The following is an 11,059-nucleotide window of genomic DNA, read 5'->3' as shown; positions in this document are numbered from 1 at the left end:
CATTTGAATATAGCTTGAGGTAATTCAACAATTATTGTCGGAAATAAACAAATCATGGGAATAAAAACCCATTTAAAACGTTCCTGTTTCATCAATTATCAAAGCAAAAGTTGTCATGACAACATGTAACGAGCGTATAAAGGTAATTCTTAGACGATCGTGTAGAATATTTGGGAACAGCTTTATATTGATCCATACAACTTTATTTAAGTCGTCGTTATTCAAGTAAAAATAGGGAATATATTGAAAAATTTAGGAAATAACTAAATTGATCACTTGGTTGTTGTTTCCATAATATCAGATCAAATCAACAATGCATTCAATTTTTTGTTTTTCAAAGTCTGTAGACATATAAATCTTTATGTCTTTATTTTATATTACTTAGATTATTGGCATTCTTTAAAGTCGCTAACCCACATAACACTCTATTTGACAATTCGACCACTAAAATATGATATTATGCTGCATTCTTCTTTTTTGGTTTTGGTGTAAAACAAAATACCCTGAAAAGTGCAGTTATAGTGTGTTAAGGGATGAGAATTAAGTTGTAAGCAAAACAAATAAAAAGAATAAGCCAATACTTTAGACAAAAGTGTGACGAGCGAACAAAACAGTACTAATATATATAACAATAGAGCAACACGAACCCAGCCCTCATTCTAAGTTAATCTCAGGCAATCCAAAATATTATCAGTTAATGCGTCACTAGGGACACGGCTATGTTATTCTTAAATAAGATACGCTGATGGGTTATTGATATTACATATTAAAAATATCGTCCAAAATTGTCCCTAACCGAATGTATTTTTTTCAAACACGACTGTCGTATTGATGTATGCCCAACCTCTGCTTCTATCGATGTTTAATGCCTGCAGCTATACATGTCAAGGAACAATCATTCATTTAACCAGTCAACCAATTTAAACAGTAAATAAATAAATTAACTTATATAAGTCGTAGAATTTAATTTAGCCTTTTTTATATTTTGAGAATCATTTTGAAATTTATAAAAAAAATATAAAATTCTTATTATTTGAAGATAGGTCATATTCTTGCATGAACTTCGATTAACCAATTTCATAAACTGTTATCTTCGTTTGCTCCTTAATATAAGTGTTTTTCTTACGGCAATTGTTACATCAAATAATCCATTTCTGTGTATGTTGGAGTTTGTATTTGTTGCATTTCATAGTTTCTGTTGTTCTGTTGTTTTTCCCTTTTAGTTGATGTGTGTCCCTCAGTTTCAGTTTGTAACCCACATTTTTTGTCGTAATCGAGATATGCCTTTTGAACAGCAGTATACTACTGTGTTGGATTTAAATATAAAAACTTCAAGTATCAATTTGTTTCAACAATTAGTCCATTAAATTACCTGTGTGTTTTATATATTTAATTATTTATATATCCGATGAATACACTCTCTTGTAGAGTTGTCACTTGTTCATACGTTATTATAACATAGTTACTTCTGTGACTTCATCTTGCATTAATTTGTAGGATTCTTTACAATAAATAATTCAGCTGATCTGTAACAACTACATCTACATACCTTATATATCATGTACTGAATTACGACGCTAGATTAAAACTGACGAGGAAAGGTCACCATAGCTTTATTTTTATGTAGACTAGGTGGTCGAGTGGTCTAGCGCGCCGGATACTGTGCAAGGCGATATCTCAGTAGTATGAGTTCGAATACCGGCGAGGGAAGAACAAAACATTTGATATAGCAAATTTACAGATCTAACATTGTTTGGCTGATGTTTAGACGAATTATATATATATGATATATTTATAAGTCTAAATTGAAAACGACGTTCAAACCTAAGATTGCGTTGGATAAAAATCGCAATTTTTATACGTGTGCATGTAAAACAAATTTCGTTTTAGAAGGGTCTAAATACAGCACAAACAACATTTACCAAAAGAACAAAAAAGGGAAAAAGTATATTTCAACAAAACGCATTTGACTTACAATACAAACAACTAATTTTCTTAAACCCTGCTGACTGCCATTGGCGATTGCCAAATAAATTGATCACAAGATGTAACAAAATTGACCTTAATATGAATTTAATACTAAACAGAAAACAATAAACTTGCGGCAAAGATGTTATACCACCAACATGAGGTGCACAAAAATTTGTACACCAGATCCGGATTTTGACATTAAAAGTCTCTTAAGTGATGTTAGGGATTGAAACGGTATTTTGAATGCCATATAATTTACCTTAATTTAGGATAGACTCTTGAACTAATAGTTATCAAAAGTAACAGGATTATAATTTAGTACGCCAGACGCGCGTTTCGTCTACATAAGACTCATCAGTAATGCTAAAATCCAAATATTGATAAAGCCAAACATGTACAAAGTTGAGGAGCATTGAGGATCCAAAATTCCAAAAATGTGCCAAAAATGGCTAAGGTAATCTATGCCTTGCCTGGAATAAGAAAATCCTTAGTTTTTTTTAAATTGAACTAAAATATTCAAAGTAGGATGAATGGATCATATAAACCGGAGGGAAAATATAATGCAAGCCCAAACGAAAAAATATAAACAAGTCTAAATTGAAACTACGTTAAAACCTATGATTGCTTTGGATAAAAACCGCAATTTCTATACTTGTGCATGTAAAACAAATTTCGTTGTAAAGGGGTATCAATACAGCACAAACAACATTTTCCTAAAGACCAAAACAGTGAGAAAAAAAAAGTATATTGTAAAAAAGCGCATTTGACTAGCATGACGAACAACTAATGTTCTCAAACCATGCTGACTGCCATTAGCGATTGCCAAATAAATTGATCACAAGGTTTAACAAAATAGATCTTAATATTGATTTAATACTAAACAGAAAACAATAAACTTGCGGCAAAGATTTTATACCACAAACATGAGGTGCACAAATGTGTAGACCAGATCCTAATTTCGACAATAAATGTCTCTTCAGTGATGTTAGTGATCAAAACGGTATTTAGTATACATATATAGGACCTGCTGACATATAGAAAATACGGGGATGTGGTCCGATTGCAAATAATTCAATTATATCCAGCATACTTCAAATGAGGTGTCTGTAAGCAATGGTAAGCAAGTATAGACAAAACGTATGGCCTATAACAATGAGGGAACCCATATCATTCCGGCGGCAATAAACAGCTCAGACATGACGAATGTGAAACAATTCAAACGAGAAGACCAACGGATTAATTTATAATAAAATAATTGATTAAACACAAAAAAAATGACTGATATGGGTACATGACAACCAATGAACTACAGCAACTTACCTAGGACAAACACACAAAGAATGTTGCGGGGTTCAGATGATTGTGGGCATTTTCATTTCCCTATAAAAAAAAACAAAAGTTTTTTGAGGGACAATCAAACTCATATATTGAAAATAAACTGACAACGCCATGGCAATTTTGTAGGTAACATTTGACATTATAATATGAATAGGGTGATTTAGAACGACGTACAAAGAATATATATGCATCTGTTTATTTTTACCGTTGCAAAAATGTCTTTCCTAAAACATCTTGGTGACCAAGAAATTGCATCACAAATAAAGCACACATCGTACAATACCGTATATGTTTCATATCAACAAATTTGATTCATTCATACAGTACATACATTATTTAATAGGGATGGCGGTAAGGGGGAGGGGGAGAAAAGTGGCAATCAACATCTTATTGTCCGCCCTTTCAGATAAAGAGGAACTTCCTTACATGAACATGTTGTTCAGTGGTTGCAATTATCATTTGTTGATGTTGTTCATACGAGTTTTGCGTATAGATTAGATTAGACTGTTGATTTTCAATTTTGAATGGTTTTATACTTGTCATTTTTACAAATTGTGACTATATAGGAGAGTTACCTTGTTACCACTACCACCACATCTTCTGACATGTGTTTAAAAGTGTCCACTACTACATACGGAGTATCCTGAGCCTGTATTTCCTATCATAATTTACTTGATATATTGTTGCTGCTCATAAGGAAGCTATTAAATCAAAAGTTTCATATGGTGAAGTTAAGATCATCTCTTTCTACATTTTACGGACGCCATCACGAGTTGGTTGACCGTTATGGAATAACCGTTTCGCAAATGATATCGGATATGTTCCTTACGTCATAACTACAATCCCCTTTCCCTTTCATAAATGTGAACTACCGAATTATACTATTTACCGGATTTGTTATCTCATAAGCAACACGACGGGTGCCACATGTGGAGGAGGATCTGCTTACCATTCCGGAGCACCTGAGATCCCCCCAGTTTTTGGTGGGATTCGTGTTATTTATTCTTAAGTTTTCTATGTTGTGTCATTTTTTGTCTGTTTGTCCTTTTCATTTTTAGCCATGGCGTTGTCAGTTTAATTTCCATTGATGAGTTTGACTGTCCCTCTGGTATCTTTCGTCCCTCTTTACGGCTATGGTTTTCTATTCCTGGGATAAGAAAATCCTTAGTATTTATAATAATTTATACTTTTGCAACCTGTGAATTTATAAAAATGACCAAATAATTGAAATGTATGTAAACACCGAAGTGCTGACTACCTGGCCGGTGATACCCTTGGGAACGAAACGTCCACCAGTAGTGACATCGACCTAGTGGTGTAAATATTTATCAAAGGTACCAGGATTATAGTTTTATACGCTAGACGTGCGTTTCATCTACATAAGACTCATCAGTGACGCTCAGATAAAATAAGTTTGAAATCCAAACCTATACAAATGTACTAGTTTTTCCTTTCGTGACTACTTAAAAGTTTTCCATCAGCTGCTGTCAATTAATATATCATGTTTTGACATATTCGATTTTTTTTCAGCTCGTTATTTATTTGCCTGTGGTAATATGCACTGTGTGACGTATGTTTATGAATAAGTAATATATCGAAATAATTATCAATTTTATATGTTAGATAAAACATCCAAAACGGCTTTGAATTACAAATTCATAATGACTGGAACTTATTTTGGTAGTATCCAATGATTTTAACTGAATTAATATTGTTTTTAAAAAAAAAAAAGCTCTCGAGTTGAGATGACCAATGATAATCTGTTTATTGCTATTTTACCTATGACGACGTTGTTAATTTAATGATAGTCTACCTTAGCTGTATTTGGCAAAACTTTTAGGAATTTTGGTCCTCAATGCTCTTCAACTTCGTACTTTATTTGGTTCTTTTAACTTTTTTTGATTCGAGCGTCACTGATGGGTCTTTTGTAGACGAAACGCGCGTCTGGCGTATATACAAAATTTAGTCCTGGTATATATGATGAGTTCATTTTCATATCATTCGACTCCCCTGAATAAGAAAATTATCAGTCAGCAAGATCAAAGGAAAATTTCGTAAAATAGCGACAATTTTATATTTAACACAAGCGATTAAACTGTGCTTAGGTTTAAATGATAAAAAAAATGAATGAAATCAGTTAAAGGTATCCATAAATCATCTGAAAATCTACCATCTATAAATTCATCCAATCCATAAATACATTTTATAATCAAATACCGTCTTCTCTTTGTTATTTGTCTACTAGTAATTACATGAGTACCATTGACAATGATTGAATTGAACTATCAATTCGTCAAACAAGAGAAAAATTCTGATATTACTCTTATCAATATTAGTATTTTCGACTCTCAAATGCTCAAATTGAGGATGCAGGCAAAACATAAATCGTAAGATGCACAGAAATAATGATTTTCGTTGGTCATACAAAAACTACCTGCGTATCAAAATGTTGATTATTTTACAATTGTTCCGGACCACATAATATGCATTCGGAATAAAAAATAAGTATAGTATAAATGGATACGATGTGAAAGCTATATGTGTGTACAAAACTATATAAGATTTTAACATTTAAAACGGCATATCTAGTATAAGGTTGCCTCATTAAGATAATGCATGATTATGTATGGAGCATTCTGTGATAACTGCTAGTTCATGGAAAGTTTTTAGTTTATGTAAATATGGAACGAAAATAATAAATGTACATGTAATGGGGCAACCTTAATCTAGATATGCCGTTTTAAATGCTAACTCAGTTTATATACAGGCGAAACTCGTATTCGAGATTGAACTGTATTTCACAAACATTCTATTTTTATAATATATTTAGATTTTTGTCAATGTTATCCATCTCTATTTGCGAGTAGGATTTAGACAGTTTTGCACGACACAGTTTGTGTTCTTTTGATCTTTTATATCCCTGCACAGTTGGCACATCATGTCTGTTAAATGAGCAAAAATTACAGGCCAACGGTCTGCAGCTGTTGATTGCTTGGACAAGTATGTCTCTATTTTTCCCTCGCCACCAGGATCTTCATCCTCTTCTTCATGATCGATTTCTTCTTCATTATCTATACTTAATTTTGTGATTGATCTTTTACAAATTTTCTTTTGACATATTTCCTTTTTATTATTTGGGTTTGAACAATCATTACACAGTATATGTTTTATCTCATCAAACACATCTGGTATGTCATTGGGCTGAATGTTGAGTTCCTCTCTGAGTTCATGTTTGTGTAATGCTGAGTTTGCTTCTACAAAACATAATAACATAACATTGCATTATACCTATACAAATTACAAATCGAATTCTAAGTAAAAAGTAAAATAAGAAAAATTCCGAACTCGAAAGAAAATTTAAATGGAAAAGTCCTTTTTCAAATTGCAATAACAAAATCTAAAACCGATCAAAGGAATGGAAAACAACTGTCATATTCTGACTTGCTACAGGCATTTCTTTTTATAGAAAATGGTGGATTAAACGTTGTTTTATAGCTAGGTAAACCTCACACTTGTATCACAAACGCATACAATTCGATTATATGGAAAACAATGTTTGAACAAAACATACAGACATTATGAATAAAATGTCGAAAAAGGGTACATCAGTCAACATTGTTTTATAATCTTAATCACTATAAAAACAAACAAACACGAAAAAATTAAAGACCTTGATACAAAAAATAACCACAGCACAACAAAACATTGGCGAGATGCCAATAATTCGACAGTTTCTTTTGACAGGTGACTACATAGTATGAATATTTTATTGGTAATATAAACAAAAAGAGACAATATTCAAATTTTGACTAGAGTGGTAAATTGAAATCTTTTAAAACATTTAAAGTTTTTTCTAGTAGAATGTCTAGAATACTGTAAACCAACTAGTTTTTACGCATACTATTTTTTTAATTGCTTACTTCTTAACTTCTCGGCGATCTATTTTCCAAATTTATCTATATGACGAAAGATCGGAAAGTTTCGCATATTCATGACGATTTAAATTTGCGTTATTTTCCACTTGCAAATGCAGCGAATAGGTTAGTTGAAAATTTTAATTCAATAATCGCTTAAAAATAATAAGTCATAAAGCAAATACAAAGGACACAATTCAACAATTTGAATGCAGACTGCACTTAAATAGCACAACATTAAAAATTTGAAGAGCTGAAAAGCAAAAAGAGCCTATTGAAAACAAATAGCCTATTGAAAACAATCAACACCGTGTAATTTTTGTTTAATATTACAAAAAACATGTAATTAAAATTTTGTATTTTTTTCAGTCATTAGACAAATGTTATATAGTACACCTGTGAATATTGGAACTTAAAAATTATTTGATACATACCATTTTCAGTTACAACTAAAGGCAGGACAAACTGGAAATATGAAACTGACAATAAAATCAAAAACATCTTTTCAACGATTTATTCCCTGTGTCTATCTTCATACTATATATTCTTATGTAACATATTGTATGCAAAGTACTTCATTTACATAGTTTAATGTCAACTTTGATGCATCGCTTATCCATCTTGTATGATTTCGTTATAAAAAGAATTATCTAGTAATGTGTAAAAAGAATCAATCAAATAATATTGAAACGTAAAAGGTTAATTTTTCCAAAGGAAGATAGAACCAGGAAAAGTAAAATTATCTTTTTTTGTCCAAACTGAGGATTCATTGAGAAGTTATCTTATCTAGTGTGTAACCAACTAGAGACGGATAGGGACAGTCTGCTATTTTGAAGTTTGAACTAAAACATGTAAAAGTTAAAAGTGACAAGTACCAACATGGAACTTGAAATGTCAACTTGCAGGAATACGTTGAATACATTTGAGAACATCATTACCAACCGTGTGATAAACCCGATATTTGCAAAGGAATGCTATAACAAGAAAAAACCCAAATAAAACAAATAGTACCTTATAACGTTTTTTTCAATTGTGATCGTAGTTTCGTCACCGAGAGTATCACCAGCCCAGTAGTCAGCACTTCGGTGTTGACATGAATATCAATTATATGGTGATTTTTATAAGTTGACTGTCACAAACCTTTTATATTTTCGAAAAAAAAGGATTTTCTTATCCCAGGAATAATTTATCAAGCCGTATTTGGCACAACTTTTTTGAATTTTTGATCCTCAATGCTCTTCAACTTTTTACCTTTTTGGCTCTATAATAATTTGATCTGAGCGTCACTGATGAGTCTTATGTAGACGAAACGCGCGTCTGGCGTACTAAATTATAATCCTGGTACATTTGATAAATATTTACACTACTGGGTCGATGCCACTGCTGGTGGACGTTTCGTCCCCGAGGGTATCACCAGCCCAGTAGTCCGCACTTCTGTGTGGACATGAATATCAATTATACGTTGATTTTTATACATTGACTGTCACAAAACTTTTATATTTTCGAAAAAATAAGGATTTTCTTATTCCAGGAAAAGATTACCTTAGCCGTATATATTTGGCACAACTTTTTGGAATTTTGGGTCCTCAATGCTCTTCAAATTTTTACCTTTTTGGCTCTATAATTATTTTGATCTGAGCGTCACTGATAAGTCTTATGTAGACGAAACGCGCGTCTGGTGTATCAAATTATAATCCTGGTACCTTTGATAACTAATTCCAGTTTCATTTAACAAACACCAAAATGTAATACCAAAGTTCTTAACATGTTTGAATAAGTGATAAAAAATTAGGCCAAAAACAATAATATTTAGGCAAAAGTATTAGACGCAAATGTCTATAGGCTGGACAAATCATTACAAAATGATATTAATTTTCAATGGTTTCATATTGCAACATTGACATAGTTAAACTCTCTCTCTCTATTACTTTTTTTCACTTTCCATTGTTCAGAAAAGTACATTCTTTTTTTCTAATTTGTACTTTCCATTTTATTTTATTTTTAAGTTTAAGTCTAACATTTCTCACTTCAAACACTACAACATTTCTAATTTAAAACTTGTATTTGTTCAGTTCAAAGTTGATGTTTCTTTGGTTCAATTCATAAGTGATCAATTTCAAAATTTTGCGCTACTAAAACGTTACTTGATAGTTTTTAAACCTGAATTAATATTTTGCGTTCTTGAATATAACACTTGATCTTTTGTAAGGATGCCTAGAAGAAATATGAAGTTTTGGTTTTGTTTCAATGCTTTTAGGTGCCTGAACAAGAGAATGATTTCTCTTTAAACAAAATTTCGTGATACACTTTTTCTTTTTCACTTGGTCCTTTATCTTGCTACACAACGAACATAACATATTTGTTAATTCGGCAATAACGCCCTGGGTTTTGTCCACGGGAAGTCCTTTATTACCTAAAATGTCGATGTGAATTTTTCTTTTGATGATGGACACGTCAGTTGAATGTCGCATAGCATGGGTTTCGCTTGACAGACAAAATTTCTTACTGCACTTTTCACGGTCTCTTTTGTCGGAAATTTTGCTGCATGCCTCACATGCGATATCTGTCAGAATTGGAATAATAGTGGCAATATTATTACGTTGCCATTCCACAAGATCTTTCTCGAGTTTGATAGGATTTAGTTGTCTGTTTATTCCTATAAAAGAAAGAAAAATATTGTATATTGAGTATTCATATTTAGTTTTTTACTTTATTGTTAGGCCAGCTAAAGCTCACCTCCGGATGCAGAATTTTATCGCTGTGTTGAAGATCCATTGGTTGCCTTCGACTGTTTTCTGCCTTTTTGGCACGACTATTATAACTATGTTTCATATCGAGTTTTGTAATTTTCAAGTACGTGTTAGTGTGTTTACTTGAGCGTTGAAGTATATTCATTGCATTTAATATTTGAACTACATAGTGAAGCAGGGAATAATTACCCTTTTTGATTACGCGGATCACGCATCTGTTTTCGCTGGACTTAGTTCTAATATTAATTTAAAAGGTTTTGTTTGGAGATTTATTTAGCTTTTTTTCCATTTAAAAACTTAATGCGGTTTCCACAGGCCATATATGGTATCATTTAAAAAAATTTAAAATTGTGGACCCTGGTGCTCAATTTTATCTTATATTGTCCTTCTGTTTGCACTATATGACTGATTTGTCTTATGTAAACGAAAGGATGGTCTTGCGTACAAAAATGTTACAGTGGTATCTTCGATGCGTTTGTTTTATACAAGTAATAAGAAATAGTTCTTACCTGTGATTTTGTGTTCATAGCAACAAACTGATGACCAGGATGCTAATATCAGCAAACAAGACACTATTTTCATTATGGTTATTCTTTTAAGAGTTTATCCAGGATAAATCCAGCTATATTATGGAAAAGAGATTTGCGTAGGTAAATCAGCTTAAAGCAATTTGAATTTCAGTGTCAGAAACAGGTGTGTAAATAAGTTAGGAAAAATAAACCTAAATATTTCCGTGTTTCATTTATCATCCTAGCAAAGGTTGTCAGGACATGATGTAAACAACGTAAACATACAATAACACATAGGATAATCGCGTAATGTTATTTGAGAGGGTTTAACATTGTGTCATTTTGAAGTACATGTTACCCCTATTTTTTGGTTTACCTTGATAACATATTTAAAATGCAGTGAATATTTAGATTAATGAATTATTTGTTGAAGCTAAATATGTAAATTTCATGAGTATTGAAGAAGAGAGAAAATATACATGTTATTAATAAATTTTCAGGATAGGTTTGACGAAAGTAGTTAAATTAATATAATTATAATAATAATTATTATATATAAATCCAAAAAAAACTAAAT

At 31.7% G+C, this 11,059-nt stretch overlaps 1 long non-coding RNA gene across 1 annotated transcript; it reads right to left on the bottom strand.

Annotated features, from left to right (window-relative positions):
* Window positions 1-5,374: 5,374 nt before the first annotated feature.
* Window positions 5,375-10,742, bottom strand: LOC139524479 (uncharacterized). The gene is made up of 3 exons (XR_011664807.1): window positions 10,483-10,742; window positions 7,658-9,879; window positions 5,375-6,563 (listed from the first exon to the last, which is right to left on the bottom strand). It is a non-coding gene; the product is annotated as an uncharacterized lncRNA (long non-coding RNA).
* Between the last annotated feature and the right edge of the window lie 317 nt (window positions 10,743-11,059).

The sequence above is a fragment of the Mytilus edulis genome, chromosome 5, assembly GCF_963676685.1.
Source record: "Mytilus edulis chromosome 5, xbMytEdul2.2, whole genome shotgun sequence".
Lineage (NCBI taxonomy): Eukaryota > Metazoa > Mollusca > Bivalvia > Mytilida > Mytilidae > Mytilus > Mytilus edulis.
The sequence above is the reverse complement of the archived record's forward strand: the minus strand, read 5'-3'. Positions and strand labels throughout refer to the sequence as shown.